Below are 17,108 nucleotides of genomic sequence, written 5' to 3'. Positions count from 1 at the left end.
ACTATCCCTTGCTAGGGTTGGCCTTCCAGTTTGCAGAGGGACGTCCTTGATGAAGGAGAACCATCGGTCCTCTTGACACCCTTCCCCACCTCTATTGGACCTGCAACCCTGGCAGTGTTCACCAGAGAAATCCAACTTGTTACCAATACTAAAGGGAAAATACTGAAGAGAGAGAAAAATGGCTCTGTGTAAGCTGTTGCTTATTCTGGTGATGCATCACACTTGAACTAACAGATGCCTCACAGTGTCCAGAGCTCACAAAGGCACAGTTGGAAGGTAGGCCTTGCCCATTGCTCCATTATTGTAATGTTCTTGCTTGCCAAAACAGAGTACTCTATTTTAATATCTCCTACTTGAACTTGCATTTTGTCACATACTAAAATGCCTCAGCTGCAAAGCTAATACTTTATAGCCTTAGACCTAGGGTGTAGGTAGCTCCCACACATGAGCTGTCCTCACCACCAGCAGGTGCACAGGAAGTAGAAGCAGCTTTGTTTTGGCTTTGTTTATGGCTTTGTTTTTCCTTTGCAGGGGCAGCTACTCCACAGGGACTGCCTTACCCAGGGATCACTCCTCTGCCTAGAACACTGCCTTTGAAACTGCTAATGAAGAACCAGTGGGCCTACATGCTAGTGGCTAAAACATCTATTATTGGTGTAAGTAAGTAGAAAAAATATCTTAAACATGACTCAGAGGGGGGATACACCTGAGAATAGATGGTGTGCTACACTCTCTGGAAGATGTTTGGTTTGTACAGAATCCAGCAGCAGGAATGAGTAAGGAGAAGATTTGCTCGCATACCCAGATGGACAGCATGGCCCATCTCCACACTGCTCACTGGGAAGCAATGGAAAGGCAGAATGCCACACTTTGGGCAGGTGATTTGGTTCCCTTTGTTCTCTGCTCGTCAGACAGAGACCCCCCCCCAGCCCACATTTGTGCATGTGGGTATTGAAGGGCACCCATGCGCAGTGCATTTCAATAAATAACACCCCTTGCTTCTCACACAGCATTTCTGTGGCAAAAAGTTTGCACCACCCTGCTTTTATTGTGTCTCAGGCAGAAAGATCCCCCCCACAAATGATGGACTTGCATCGTACCACCTACACTTCATCACACAAGGCAGCAATAAATGCATGGAGGAGTACTGTGCCTCAGGACAATTTAAGCACTGTGCAAAGGTCACTCTCTTCAGACCCTAATTGCTCAGCAAAAGTGACATTTAAAATGCATATCATTAAAATCATAACAAATTTATTTACCTTCTTCCTTATTGGGATTGTTTCTGCATACATTACACATTTGATATATCGAGTGCTCTGGAGGTCAGGATGTGTTTGCATGGTAAAATAATGTCTTGTGGAATCATGGTGACATGGGCTGCCAGGCTCCCAGAGCTGCTCATGCACTCACTGCTCTTGTAGGAGCTATCACAAAATCCCAACAGCCAGAGAGGGCCAACAGTCCCTGGGTTTTGTAGGAAGAGAGTGTGGTGGCTGCTTTAAGACAAACAAGTAATATTGCGAAAGTAGCAAGGAAATAATATTGTGAACACTTTTGGACAGGAGGAAGAAAGGTGCAGCAAGAAGCACATGTGCATGTGCATCTCTGCCTCGGTTCTGAACCATTTGTGCAGTGCCAATATTGGCTCACTATATCTTTCTTTCCATCTCATGTATATGTGTGTATCACTGTATCTTCCTCTCTGTCTCAGAAGATGGCATTCAAGCCAATATCTTTTAGGAACTGGAGACACTGCTCATCTAACATGTCCAACAGATGTTTTCTCTCTCACTTGCCATTAGATGTCAAACACCACTTCTTACTTCAGCACCCTGAAAACCATATTCACCATGAGAGCTGCTATCATAGTACCTCTGTGTTTCTATTTGCTATGACATGATTAATTGAAGGCAGAAAAGCTAAACGCAAGCTCATTTGGGACAGAATTATTCCAGGTAGCCTCAGTTTTCTCTATGTCACTTATGAGCATTAATTTCTTTTATTCATGAAGTTATTTACTTACCTTTTAATGTCCTTTGGGACACTTGGATTTGTATGCCATAGAATAGGAAAAAGGTTTTGTGACTATAATCATGGCAGTTTAATGTCAGTACCAGAGGCTGAAGATTCTTAACTGAATTCTTGCTTGCATTCTTAACTGAAGATGAAACAAATCTCACTAGTTATTAATCCATGTGCTTAGCTCCCTTCTTCTACACAAAGGCAGTGGAGGACTGAGAAGTCATATACTCTACCAAAACATACAGAAAATGTTTACTTGCTGCTTTACAAGGACTGAAGCAAAGCCTACTGGATTCTTTCCAATCCATTGAATTTTAGTTGTTTGGTTTTGGGTTTCTTTAATAAAGCTGGGAGAATGTTTTTGGCGAACAACAAATTTGTCAAAAAATGTAGTTTTTTGAAGAAGCGACTTGCAGAATTGAGTCCAACTTGGTAAACAGATTTATTTAGCTGGGAAAGAAATAGAAAGCATTCATAAGAACATAACTGAGACTTTCCATGTTTTTCTTTGGAAATTATATATTTGTTCCATGTGTGACACTATTTAAAAGCTATAAAGAGGGATCTAGGTTGGCTAGACTGTATAGAAGAATTTCTTCTTTCTCTTTGTTTTTTCCAGACTGGCCCCTGAACAGACGTTTCCTATGTGAGTGTTTTACTCTTTTCCATCCCATCTTCTCTATTTAAATCACTTTTACTTACTTCTTGATGCCTGTCTTCATAATTTGCAATGCTTTTCCCCTGCAATGGATTCAGTTGAACAGATTCTAAGTTACTAATCTCCAAATTTATCACATCCGAAAGATACCACCATTGGTTGGCAGCAACCTCTAACAGAGACCATGAAAAATGTAACAAATACCAGTTATTGCTGTGCTTTCGTATATTGATATTAAAACACACTTTAACGTGGACTAGGGGTAAAATCTGTAACTAGTGTGACACTTGCCAATGGGCCAAGTATTATTTCTTCTTCACTTTCTATAGGGAACAGTAAAGTGCCAAAATAGATTTGCCTTTCATCCGTTACAGAATCTTCAAAGTGTAACCCTTCAATCCAGTGCTGCTGCTGGACAAACCCACAGGATGGTATCCCATGCCTCTGTCAAGAAGGATCCCCTCTGATCAAAGCAAGTCAGGTAGGCAAAGGTTGCATTTCCATGGCTGCATTGGCCTGTTGCTGATCCTGGAAAATGTGTGAAAAGTATTCCCCCCTGAGACCAGGATAAGACTGAAAATTCTGGATTTTCCTGGGCATCCCAAGGTCTGCAGTTCAGCACCCAGAGAAACCCGCACAAGGATGGAGGGGTGGGCAGCTTTGCAGGTGGGAAGGCTGGCATGCAGACTGACCTCCTGCCCAGGGGAGCTGCCACACTCCTGGCAGGCTCCCTGGGGATGCCCCGGGCTCAGGGAGGGTGGGAGCAGCTCCTGGGCCGGCCTGGCTCGCCCTGCAGAGCAGGAGCAGCTCTGGAGCCGGTGCCCTGCTGCCTCCGAGTGACTGCAGCTGCTGCTTGGAAAGCCTGTCTGTCTGACCTGCCTGCCTCTTCCTGACACTGAGCTGCTCCTCAGCTGCCTCATTTCCGCCCTGAGATCCTGACAGAGGCTGTCTGACATCTCTCTGCTCACTGGGCTTCCAAGTGACTTTCCATCTCTTGAATCTATCATTAAAACTTAATGCAAGGTCTTCCCATCAGAAAAAAAAACAGATCGAGGAATAGAGCACTCCTTTTCTTTCATGATGTCTTGTGATTTTAAACAACTATGCCCAGATTGTTGTTTGATAGCTATAAATCAAGAGCTCAGTCGAAAACCTGTACCAGCCCTGCACAGGCACTTCTCTGTGCTTCCCTCACTCTTTCTTTCCTTTTTTTTTTTTTAATTCTGTGCGGCAGAAGTGAATGGCATAATAGTGGATATTGGAAATAAACTCTTGAGCAGTGGAAGGACCATCATTAGTGCTGACAAAAGCAGCTTTTGAGGCTGTGCCAAGATCAAATAATGAGAACTGGTAGGAGAAGCTGGCATAGTTTATGGATGTGAGGTTCAAGTTACCACTTTTTGGAAGCAATTAACTTTTTTGATATTTTGTATAGATGGGTCTAAGCTGAGGGCTTCCCTTCAATTGAAGCAGAAATACCTTTGTCCACCATATTAATTATTTCTCCTTGAGTGCTGCAAGAGGCTGCCCCTAATTTACTTGCAGGCTGTTTAACCCAAGTCATTTCCCTCCCTTTCTTCACAGCTCTCCCGCATCCAGACTTTCCTGGTGAAAGCACATGAAAGCCAGCCTTACCCCAGAAGGACAAGAACACCCAACTTTCCTGTGAAAACACAAGAGGGAAGAGTTGGACTGTTCTTTTCAAAAGGGAATTTGTCATGATATCCCTGCATCTACAGCCAAAATGTGCACTGACCACGAGGACCCTACTTTCACCTTCATCCATGGAAGAATTTAATTAATCTTTCTATATTGGCAGGCGAACAACATTTCCTGAAGAGAAAAATAACTGTTAATTTCCAGAGGTAATTAACAGTCACTGAATGAGACTAAAGGGCTTTCATCAAAATTACCAATCAGCTCAAATTTGAAGAGATTCTCTCCTCCTCATTGCTTCTTCATCTCATTCAGCCAGTCCTGCTGAATTAGTGCCTAATAGAGTCTCAGACATATTCATATCCTGTCAAATTCCCATCCTCCCAAGGAACTGTCCCTTTCAAATGGTAATAGAGAGGGTGTATGATGTGCACTCGTTGCTATTTTGGATTTAACAGCTGGCTGTGTTGCACTCAGGGTAGCTGTGGAAACTTAACTGAGGGATGTGTGCATGTGTGTGTGTGTGTGTGTGTGTACACATCTGTGTGAGTAAACGCCTACTCCTTTGCAAATGATACCATTTATCTTAAACAATGCTCTCTTTATAACTCTAAAGTTCTAATTCTCTTTTTCGACCCCCACAGCTGCTGAAGGGGAGAATGGTGCAGCTTCACAGCAACCAGGAGCATGGCCTCACCCCAGGACTGGGCTGTGCAACCCCCTTCTCACATGAGTTTCAGCAGATGAGCAGGGTCACTGGTGGCCCTCATCAAGACCTAAGGGTTTAAGGAAGGCTTTCTTCAGGCTCTCCTCACTTTGGCCAGGTGAGGAGAGGCAGGGGGATAGGCAGCCCCAGGGATTTACTTGTTTCTGCACAGCTTCAGATGCTCTCAACACAGCCCAACACACACATTGGAGTGCCTGAGCAGAGGCAGATGGTCTGAGGGCTGCCCTCCACAGAGCAATATGAGCACAGAAATTAGGAGTCCTCCCAGGTCACTGCAATATAAATTTCCCACCTCCTGCTTTGTAAATATTTTGTGGCTGAGCCAAAGACAGGTGGTGTTTGCAGGGACATTCTCAGTGACTTCAGCTGGATCTGGAGTACTTTTAATTTGGACATCTCAGGGGACCTCATGGTGACAACCAACAAGGAGAATTTCTAGTGAAACGTTTCTGTGTGCTGTGCCAGGGCACTTCTGGAGACAGCACTAGATGGGCGCAGAGCATGACCTCTGTTAACAATATACACTACATGAAAGCTAATAATTCTGGCTAAAGCATATTCAAAATAGGATGCTTGAAGCAAAACTAATGCATTATTCACTGCTTGTTGGGAATACAAGAACATGGAGATAGACATCTGAGCCTTGGGCCTTTTCTGCAATGTACTGTACAGGGGCTCAGTGGGCTTATTGGCAGTGCTGTGACTCTTACTGCCGTGGAGTTTTCATTACTAATAGCATTTAAAATCTTGCCCTGTGATCAATTTTTTTAAAAAGGGCACGTATTCATCTTTGCTTTCTTGTCACATACAGTGATGGGAGGTATTTCTAATGCTGTATTCATTCCCTTGGTGTAAAATGTGCCCTTTTTCCACCTTTACACTAAATCAGACAAATATTTGGGGAAACAGAGTGAAATAGTGCAAAAATTGCCAATTACTCACTAGGTAGCTGAAAACAATTCTAAACAGTGCACCAACATAATCAACTCCGATACAGTATGCAAGCTCTGCTAACATAATGCTTCTCAAAAAATAAATTGTTTAAAATAAGGAGAAAAATATGTCATTTTATATATCCGTGATATACAAATAAAAATCCTTGTGAAAGAATTTAAGAGCAGCATTGTAGAAAAATCTGTCTGGGATTTGCCTAATTGCCTGTAGACAGCCTGCAGTATAGACACCTGCCTCTGAACTAATCACTCTCTGGTCCTTTCGTGGTCAACAGAGAAACACTGACACTTGGGAGAGTGATTTATCTCTTCCTAAAGTAAATGTCTAAGAAAGGTCAAATGAATTGCATCCTAAAAGTGCTTATTTCTCCTGGCTGACCATAAAGGTTGAAGAGTGACTAACTCAGATGTAAATTAATACACTGTGGACAACCACACCAGCCTGTGGGTTGGTGGTGGGGGGGATATGCTGAAGTGCACACCTATTCTTCCATTTGCCACAGTGGAAGGGTCTAAGAATAAAGGCAGATAACTACACCTCTTCCTCCTCCCCATAGATTTCCACAGTTTCATCAGATGAGAGATTTTTGGTTCAAGGAGTTTTGCCATACATCACAGGAAGGGCATTGTATGCCCAGACCTGCCCCACAATATCCTGTCAGACAGATAAACTCCTGTAGGTGCTGCTGCAAAGAAGTTTTGGATCCTGATTTATAGTAATGGTTAATCCTTCTTGGAGTCAGAAGCAGCTTGACTGGATCCCAATTACTGCTTAACAAGGTAGGTCTTGTCAAAACAGTTTTGAGGCCAGCTTCTTCAGATGGAAGCTGATCTTTAAGTGCAACTGAAGATTGGCTTCAGTAGCACATCTTTGCTATGGCAAATTCTCTTTAAGGCTTTTGGGGGGCTGACATGGGACCAACTTTCTGCTGGAAAACAGATTGAAATGTAAAAAGCAGCATCGTTATATGCATTACTGGTATCCAAAATCCTCAGTTATCTTTAGCTTCTCTATAGCTTATCCTTTTAAAAACCATATAGTAATGAACTTTGCCTACGTGTGATACCTTTGGTCTTCTCACTAAATGCTTTCAGGATGATCAAATTACATATGATTCTAATGAATACTCACACATTTAATTGAAAAGAGAAACAATTGTGAGAATGCTGTTCTTGAAGTCACTGTGCTCGATTTCAATATCTATGAGCTTGTATTTTCCATATTTGATTGCAGAAACTTTGCCTAAAAAGCCCACACTTGAAGTTCAGACCACCTTAGAAAATGGTAATTTTTAAATGTTAAGGGAAATCAAATACGCATTCACATCTGCTAGCATGTGGCACTCCCATTGTAAAATAATTCAAGAACAACAACTAGATCAGGCTGACAATCACTGCATCAAAACCAGTATGTACCATGGTCACATTACAAGCAACAAAGCTGAGCTTGGTGATTTATGACAATATCACTAAAACCTCGTGATATATTTAGCAAGTGGTAATGGTAAAGGTTGTAATTCCTCTGAGGGACAATAGTGATGAAATAAACCACGAGGGTCAAGTGGATTATGACCTTGTGAAAACTCAAATAATGGAGATGGAGCTTTATAAACTTCCTTATAATAGATAATGCCTTAAACAATTTAAAAGCTGCTCAGTACTCAATTTGGACTTGCCACAGGCTTACTACTGCCTATATATTGCTAGAGGAAAACCTGAAAATTACTTCTGTCACTATGAATCTTGCATCTGCTCAGAACCCCCATTTTAGGTGCAATGAGTGCTCTTGCTGTGCTCTGAATGCTCCCAACAGACAGTGTGTGTGCACTCGTCTGTCAGTTCTCCCCACCCAGCATTTGCAGTGTGGCTGCTTATGCAGAATTTAAAGCTTCCAACGCATCCTGGATTGCTGTGTTAGTAATCACACCTGGCAGTATTAATTTTGCTACTGTATAGTACTATCCTGGGATCAAAGAGTGATCAAGGATAGGCTGAGATGAATGGCACTGCTGATTGCTTTACATGCTTGGCAAAAGGGAAGATGTCACGTTTGTCAGCACAGACAATACACCAGGTTCATGCAGATCCTCTCTCCACAGTTACCTGAGACACCCAGCTTTAGAATACTGTTTATATGGGAGCTGAGGAGCACCACATACGTGAATTCGTGCTGAGATTTAGGTGGAGGTGGAGCAGCATCACAGGCAAATGGTGAGTGTCCTGATCGACCTGAGTACATGATCCTGCACAAACAGTGTGAAAACAGCCTATGGGATCAGTCCCATAAAAGACTTCGACCATGAGTCACTTGACCACGATCATTCATATACGTAATTTGGGCTCCTTCATTTTCATTCTTGCTGTAGTTTGCCTCCTGGGTGTGGCAACCCACCTCAGCAGAGCTAGATTTCTGTACCAAGATACAATATTGAACTAGCAGATTTCTGGAGAAAGCTGCATGGATAAAGCAGCCATACTGAGGCATACATGTACAGATTTACAAATTATTGCACAGAAAAAATTCTTCTGCCAGAAACGTGGAGAAGTTTGAGATCATGCTATCTCAGCCTCAAAGACATGGATAGGAGGGAAGAGAAGGAGGCAACACAATGCTTACCCACTTGTATAACAGCACTGACAATGGCAGGCCTGGGAGGGCATCAGTCTGAAAGCACACGGGACAATCAGCTGCCATTGAGAGAGGGATTTTTGATTGATTTTAAATTAAGGTCACTGTCCCCAGGCCACAGCTAGATTTGATTATTTCTGTCACATTTTAGAAGAGTGACAGAAACTTCTTTGCAACCAGCGCTCTCTCTCTTCAGTGACTCAATGCATAATGATGTTTTTTTCAGTGGGTTTTGATGATTCCAACTTCCATGATATGCCACAAGTTGGTTCAGCAGTGACATTCTCCCACTGAAAGCCACTCATCCCTTTTACTGCTCAAATCTATGCAGTGAGAGCATTAGGAAAGCTGTGGGCAGCACAAAACCAACCCAGGTGTGACATTTAATCTGAGAGGTGCATTCACTGCTGGCAGGTGAGCAGTGACTGTCAACATACACCAAGGGGAAAGGGCAAAAACGGAGCAAGCCCAGCCACGAGCCATTTGTCATGGAGGGACCTTTCTGAGCAAGCTGTGATTTGGTTGTTCTCTGTGGATTTCTCTCCTGTTAATCCATTCATTTTTCCCCTCAAAAAGACATTAGCTGCCTGGGGTCAGATGGCAAAGGGCTCCACAGCTGTGTTTGCATGAAGAATCACCTCTGTACAGTCAGGAGCTCTATTAATGCCCTCTCCCTTTTGTACTGGAAGCCAGGGCCACCAGCCCCTGCCCACCCTCTCCACGCTGCTCAAGATTTGAGGAACCTCTTCACATGTGCCCTCTGGTGCCTCCTGCCAGTGTGCATGCACCTAACTACAAAACCCTTTCTAGCCATGGATTATCACTGCTGACCTCCTCAGAATCTTTTACAGCTCTGCCATGTCCTTTTTGAGAAGGTGAGACTGGAATTCCAGCAGTATTGAGAGCACAGGTCCAGCACACATTTTCCAGTGTAAAATCTTTTCCTCTTTGTTGCTCTCCTAACAAGTCCTGACATTTGAGTCACTCTTTTGGCCACACTGAGCATGGAGCTGACATTTTCTCAGCTGTGCATGTCCCTGGGCTCTCAACCTACGAAAAGTGATGGCCAAAATTCTTCCATGGCGATGGGCAAGAAATAAATGACCAACTGCAACTGTACAGTTGTGCTGTCTAGGGAAAAAAAACCCAAACAAACTATCTTGGAATAACAGTAGTGGATTTTAAATCCCAAGATGCTACGAAATTCCCCCTCAGGCAGCTTGACCTAAATTCCTATGGGCAATGAGGAAGCCACATATTTGGAGCATTTGAAAGAAAACTAGACAAATGCCCATAAATTATTGTATGGGGGACATTCCTACTCTCTTTTGGAAGATGGATTAGGCAGATGACCTACTAAGGTTTTTTTTTCTTCTTTCACTAATTCCTAGGATGTCATGAGTGTGTGTGCTTTACCCTTTCTTAAATCATAATCTGATTGATCCAGCACCAGTCAAAGGTTTTGAAAAGCCCATTAAACCGCAAGAGGAATTCTTGAGCGGTTTGTTAATATCAACAGAAATCCAGATGGAATTACAATTATCTTTTATGTACATTCGAGGGCATATTATGTAATACTACCAATGGATTTAGTTTAATGCACCCCACCTTCCAATAAGCTGCTGGCGCTACTTAATAGCGATTTGAAACCTACAAAAAACTCTTTTGCCCTTGACGAAACCGTTTTAAAGCTCAGAGACTGAGGTCAAGAGGCTTGGGATATTCAGAGTCTGATGGGAAAACGGGGATGAGGGAAAGCGAGGATGGAAAAGATGGGTGGGTGGGGAGGGGGGGCGGGCGAGAGGAGGAATTAAAAAGGGCAAAGAGGTGGAGGGGGAATCCAGAAAAACAGGAAGTCAGAATAATCGTGGTCAATCCGAGATAAACGCGGAGGAGACGAGGTCAAAACTTCAAGCGCTCAGGGAGCAAACGCCAAGCGCGGTACGCAGGAGGCCGGCGCTGCCTGCCGCAGCATCCTCCGGCGCTCCGGGCGCTCCGGGCGGGCGGGCGGGCAGCGGGAGGGCGGGGGCGGCGCCGGCGGGCGTGGCGCAGGTTGGGCGGGCCCGCCCCCGGCACTCGCCCCGCCCCGGCCAGCCCGGCGCGGGGGGAGCGGGCCGCGGTACCGGGCAGGGCAGGGCGGCGCGTCCCCGGCGGCGGCGGCGGCCGCGCTTGACAGAGCGGGCGGCGGCTGCGGCCCCATGGAGACCAGCTAGGGGCTGCCGCACCCTCCACCGGAGGTAGGTGCCGCGGAGCGGATGCGCACCCACAGCCCGGGGCGGGTGCAGCGGTGACAGGTTGGCCGGGCGGCGGCGTTTTGCGGGAATCGCACCCCCCCGAGCCTTCTCGCCACCGGCGGCCGGGCGCTGCGGTGCCGCGGGGAGGGCGGCGGCCCCGCGCTCCCCGCTTCGGCCCGTGACTATTGTTTCTGGTGGCGCCGAGCGGGCGCAGCGCGATCTCGGTGGCGGCGGCGGCTTTGTGCGGGTTGTCCCGGCAGTGGGGCTGCGGCGCTGGGGGGGCGCGCACGGACCGCGGCGGGGAAGGGGACGGGGACGGGGCGAGACCGTGACCGCACGAGCAGAGCCACCCACCCCACCCCCGCCCTTCCTCCTCCTTCTCCTCCTCCTGCCTGCGCAACTTCTCCAAAATCGCGGCCGTGGGTGCGCGGGGAGGAGCCCGCATCGCCCGCCGCGGCTCCTGCTGCCCCACGGGCGGCGCAGCGCGCTCGGCACGGCCGCGGCGGCGATCGGCGATCGGCGCCCGGCCCGCGCTCCGCCGAAGGGGATTAGAAACGTGCAGGATGCATTTCAAGATGGGCGGTAATGGGATCATTTGGGGTCCTTCGCGTAGCCCGTCACAGGCGAGCGGCAGGAGGAGAATTTACCCTTCCGAAGTTGGGACAGAAATCGCTGCCGCTGTCGCCCGGAGTGTGCCAGGCGGAGGGACTGTCACCTGCGGCTCCCTGAATGGCTTTTTCTGGCTGGGGCTGTCGCGGGGCGTGGGTCAGTGCGCCGGCGTCGCCGCGGTCCCGGCGTACGTGGCGGTGGATGCCAGGGCGAAGTGTCGTGCTCCAGAAGTTCTGCATCCCTCCGGGGGATGCTGCGGGGTGCAAGCGCCCTGGGCAGGAGTTGCTGGGCAGTTATTCTCCTTCTCTCACGTCACCCCAACACACCTCTTTTTTGAGAGATTGGTTCAGCTTTGGTTAATTTACCGCTGTTGATGGTAGTTTTCTTGCACATTCTCCATCAGAATTATTTTTCTAGAGAGAAAAATTATTCAAAGGTGAGATTCAAAGTATGTATATTGTCTAATGGGGGTATATTGTTAAAGAGGAAAGAGTATCTCGTTGCCCATTAATTCTTCAGGTATTTTCCGTTTAAACTTGATGAGGAAATGTTTTTCCTTTTTCTAAGTAACCTTTCATGTCATTTATCATTAGCAAATCGGCTTGGCATTCAAAGTAAAGATTTTCTCGCAAATACGCTGCTGATTACTAACGTTATGTCTGAAGCACTCCATAGGACAGAAATCAGCACACCTCCGTTTGTTTTTTTTAATATGTAAATTTGAAAAGCCCTTCCATTTCACGAGGCCGTGAGTGGCCCCGTTAATCAGATGTAACTACAGTAACTGGCAGAGGAGGCTGCTGATAGCCAGGGTGGTCCCTGCCCCGCTCTGCCAGAGCAACCTGATCAATTAATGCATCCTCACTGGTTTGTCCTTGGCATCTTTGATGAATTTTATAGTATTTCTGTGAGGAGCTCCAGTGGGGGAAGCTGAAGTCTCTTTCACCTTCAGAGATGACTGAAGCCAAATTTGAAGAGGGCATAACTCTTTGAGTTGACTGGAGAGCGCTGCTGGGTTCCTGTGTGTACACTAAATTCTGGAGGCGATCCAGCAGCCAGAGCTATCTGGGTCAGACTGGAAATCACCTCAGTGATGGGTTTTGCAGGGTCCTGGTCACTTCCTACCAAAAGAAAGCCAGTGTTAAGCTTTTGCAACATGCACGGATTGCATTGTAGGCATGTACTGGAGAATGGAACTGGTCATGTAGCAGGCTTGGGGTTTACAATCAACAGGTCACACTGAGCACCCTGCAACTTCAGGATGCTTGACTTCACTGTGCAGAGCCTACAGCAGTATGAATTACAGGGGAAAAAATGCACTTAGATGTAACAAAGGCTGCTGGCTCATCTCCTGCATGAGGAACTAATTTTTTTTTTTAAATCTGGCTCCCGTTTCTGCCTCTGACTCAAGCTGCCAGTGTAGCTGTGGGCAAATCATTCCATGTTTCCCTCTCTCCTCATCTCTGCCTGAGCTGCCAAGGTCTCATCTGTACAGGGCTGTGTGTTCAGACCCCAGCTCAAGCCCCTTACTTTCCACCAGCTGCCTTGCACACAGCATTCTGAGACCCGAGGTCGGTGGTACCTGTCTGCTCCGAGGGGATACAGTTTGACATTCAAATACTGCTGCTGGAGCCAGTCATACAGACCTAGCAGCCTCACATCAATCTCTAATCCTAGCCCTGTTCTAATCCAGTCGTTCCCTGCTGCTGATGGAATCCCTCGAGCTGCGTTTGGCTGTGTGCTCGCCCTCGTGCCAGGGAGGCAGCGCCCTGGAGATGGGCTGGGGAGCACCAGCCCTTCAGGACACAGGCTGGCACTCCAGGCTACAAAACGCCTGGCACGAGGGGCCTGCTGTGATTTAGAAATAGAAATTATAGCTGAAGGGTAAATTGCAACAATGCCAGAGGAAACTGCCCAGCAAATGGGAGCTGGGGCATTCCTGCCAGCCAGCGGTGTGCTGTGCCGCGGGAGGGAGCGGAGGGGCAAGGGTGCAGCTCCCTGGCCTAACAACGGCATTCTTATTTTAGCATGGAAGACAGCCAGAGATAAGGAGGGGTTGTCATCCGGCTGGTTGGAGGATGGAAAAAAAAAAGGAAAAGCTGTGTGGAAAAGTATTTTGATGTAGGTAAAGAAAAAAAAAAAAAAAAGGGGATAACCTTACAAGTGATAGACTAGCTATGTAAAGCTGCCAGGACAAAGCTTTTCCCATAAAATCCAGAATGATCCTAATTAAGCCCAGACCCTGTTAAATGACACATGGCTTTATTTATTTCAGATGTTTCTAGGTCCTAAAGATGGGGCCAAATGTGAAGAGTTTGATGTGGCAGATAGTTTAACCTCAATTACTTTTACATAAATCATGTGATTGTTACGGTAGCTGAAGTACCTCTGATGGGTGCCCCAGAGCTACCGATAAAAAAAAAAAAGATTTTTTAAAAATCCCCTGAAAAACATATGGCAGTGCAGGTGAGGGTTTGTGGAAGAGAGGTGGCCATCCTCTGAGGCAGGAGGATGGGAGTGTGGGAGCTGTTGGGGTGCTGTGTGCTTGCTGGTCTGTATGCACAGGCAGCTGAAATGGTGGCTTTGTAGAACAGGCAGCCAGAGAAAGGGACGTAAAATGGGAGCTGACAAATATTCTTGTTATGAAACTGGGATGGATGAATGATTTATGGGGGTACTTGCTTTTATTTTATTTTATTTCAAGGGGAAGGAGATGGTTGGTGATGTGAGGCGCTAGCCACGGATGGCTTTGTTTTGAGATCAGGCTGTGCTGGGTCCTGCCTCCAGAAACAGCATCTACAGAATAACAATACAGTGAAACACTTCCCAGCATTGCTTGAGTTTCACAGTCTGTTTTCAGGATGAAAAAGTTTTCCTTATCTTATGTTCAAAGCTGCAGGCCTAAATCCTCCCACCAGACTCTAGCTTTCAAATAAGAGGTGGCTGTATGAGAGGTCCTAGGTTGTGTGGATCTTTGTTAGCCTGTCTCAGTTCTCCTAGGGAATTTCCTTCCCTGGGTTTGCAATGTTGCCCATCCCTCCCAGGGCACTGAGCTGCTCTGTAAATAGGCCACTCTGTGGAGGAGCTGCTCTGCTGGGTGATTTAATGTAGCTTGTTAGTTCTGGCTTTCCTTTTTACCCACCCCCACCCAGTTCTGTCTGTGCTGTCCTTTGGTGCACAGAGCAGTGCTGTAACATGGATGAGGTGAGTTTACAGGGTCACAGCTGCAGGATTTTGCCCGTCCTGTGGGTGGCTGGGTGTCCTGGGGACCCTTATGTAAGCTGCTGCTCCACAGTCAATTGCTGGCTTTGGGTGTTAGTGACTGCATCCCTCTGAGCTGGACCTGTTTTCAGCATCCTTTTGTTGTTCCCGGTTAATAGAATCATAGAATAGTTGAATTAGAAGGGACCTAGAGGTCATCTAATCCAACCCCCCTGCAGAAAGCAGGGACATCTTCAACTAGATTAGGTTGCTCAGAGCTCTGTCCAGCCTGACTTGGAATGTTTCCAGGCATAGGTCATTTGCCACCTCTCTGGGCAAGTTGCAGTGTCTCCCCACTCTCCCAGTAAAAAAATTCTTCCCTATGTCCAGTTTAAATTGACCCTAGTTTAAAACCCTTGTCCTATTGCAGCAGGCCCTGCTAAAACATCTGTCCCTGCAGTCTGTCCTGTTGGTCCTCATTAGGTATTGGAAGATGCTGTAAGGTTTTCCTGGAGCCTTCTCTTCCCCAGCATGAACAGCCCCAGCTGTCTCAGCCTGTCCTCATATGAGAGGTGCTCCAACCCTTGGATCATCTCTGTGGCCTCCTCTGGACCTGCTCCAACGAGTCCATGTCCTTCCTGTGCTGAGAGCCCAGAGCTGGATGCAGTATTCCAGGTGGGGCCTCACAAGAGTGGAGGGTGCCCTTGATCTCACTGCTTGTGCCATTGATAAAGTTATGCAAGGATGCCAGTCCCAGTGTGGACCTGAGAGGGACACCACTCATCACTGATCTCAGTTTGTGTGTTGTAGTGTGTTGTTAAGTTTCTTGTGTTATTCCCCCAATTTATGTATTGTTCTCCCCTATTATGTGTAAAATGGGTTCGTTCCCCCAGTTTTTCCCGCCACTGCTAGTCTGTCAGCTAAGTTGCAATAGTAACCGCTATTCATAGTTGCCGATGTGTAATTGCTCCTCCCCTGGTTTCCCTTATAAGTGAAAGTTGTTTCTTCCCTAGGTCCAGTCAATCACTCCCTTTCTCCTCCCAGGTTTCGAGAACCTTCTCCTCTCTGGAGATGGTGGCTGGCTGGGGTCCCAGGACACCTCCTTTACCTTTTGATTATTGGTCTCCATGGAGTGTCAGTTCTGTGAAGTTCATCCCCTCACCTTTCCCGATTGGTTTCGCCTGTACCCACCCCCCTCCTTTATAATCCTGTTTCACCCCCTATGGAAAAACTTTTTCCCGGTTGGTTTCCCTGCGTTTGGATCCCGCAACACCTTCAATAAACCGATGTTTAACCCGCGGGAAATGGTCAGCTCCGTTCCTCTCCTGTACCAGCGGTGTACGCCAGTCCGCAGCCAGCACAGCCCGAGGCCATCAGACGCCGAAGGGTGCTGGCCAGGAATTGCAGAGGGGCGTCGGCCTTTCGCCCTCAGCTAGTCGGACACTAAACTTCGGGCCACATATGCCCTCCTCTGCAGATGGCGCCCAACGTGCGGCTCGAACCCACGACCCTGAGATTAAGAGTCGTCGTTGTTGGAAATGCTTCTTAAAGATACCAAAGGGCTAAATGTTCTCAAGAATTAAACAAAGAGTCTGGGATAGGTCTCCTGTTTCCTCCACACTTTCAGAAAAAAGGTGTCCTTCAGCTCAGCAGCTTCCAGGTCTGTGTACTGCTCCCACTCCCTTCAGAGTGGCTAGAGAGCAGCCCCTGCAGCAAAGGAAGGCAGCTGCTGTTGACTTGTTGGGTTACCCCCACCTCTCCCACGGCAGGCACAGAGATGTCAGAACAAGCCTCAGGACGGACTGACTGTGTCCCCAAATCTCTTACCTTTGTGTTATCTCTGAGCTGATGACTGAGGGCGAGCTCTGAATGACAAGAGAGGCGAGGGAAGTTTGCTGTGACTCCTCACTAAGCTTCAATGGTACTGCAAAAGGCAGGTCTCTGAGCATTCTGGTGCAGCTCCAAATTCATTTGGTCAGGCTAATTTTGAAAACCAGTCTCCCTTCCAATGTCTGCATGTGCCTCAGCCTTTTAATTATTCTGTGCTTTTCCTGTGGCATGGAAACAAAGAAGTGGAAATGTAGCGGCCACCAGGAGGGCCAAGAGGGCAATGGCTCTTGCCTGCCCTGGCAGTCAGTGTGCTCCTCATAGCAAAGCCAGGTTATTTGGAGGAGTGCAGGTCTTTCAGTCCAGGAAAAAATAATTTGTTAATGGCCAGAGAATAATCACTTTACTCTGAAAAGCCTCTCCAGCTGCATTGCACCAACTGTTCTTTATCAGTCTCTGAATCCTTAATGACAGTAGCAGCTAATTTCTCTTTCTGTGTTTTTCTAGCTGCAGTGTCCTATTTTCTCTGAGTTTATTGAGAAAATAATAGAAGTCATTACATAGCTACTTGTCACCTTTCAGAAAAGAA

General features: G+C 46.8%; 1 protein-coding gene and 1 long non-coding RNA gene across 3 annotated transcripts in view; both read left to right on the top strand.

The window, feature by feature from the left end:
- The first annotated feature begins 543 nt into the window (after positions 1-543).
- LOC141728144 (uncharacterized) lies at positions 544-3,164 on the top strand. Its single transcript, XR_012578908.1, has 3 exons — positions 544-656; positions 2,645-2,671; positions 3,058-3,164. It is a non-coding gene; the product is annotated as an uncharacterized LOC141728144 (long non-coding RNA).
- Positions 3,165-10,744: 7,580 nt separating this feature from the next.
- The window catches only part of RAI2 (retinoic acid induced 2), a 44,252-nt gene continuing 37,888 nt past the window's right edge, over positions 10,745-17,108 (top strand). The window contains exon 1 of one of the 2 annotated variants that reach the window (XM_005484325.4): positions 10,745-10,885. The gene's annotated coding sequence lies outside the window, so the exon portion shown is untranslated. Of the gene's footprint in view, positions 10,886-11,283; positions 11,465-17,108 lie in introns of those variants that run through there. The other variant, XM_026791848.2, reaches the window with a different exon arrangement.

Source organism: Zonotrichia albicollis, chromosome 2 (assembly GCF_047830755.1).
Source record: "Zonotrichia albicollis isolate bZonAlb1 chromosome 2, bZonAlb1.hap1, whole genome shotgun sequence".
In the NCBI taxonomy this organism is placed as follows: Eukaryota; Metazoa; Chordata; class Aves; order Passeriformes; family Passerellidae; genus Zonotrichia; species Zonotrichia albicollis.
The sequence above is the reverse complement of the archived record's forward strand: the minus strand, read 5'-3'. Positions and strand labels throughout refer to the sequence as shown.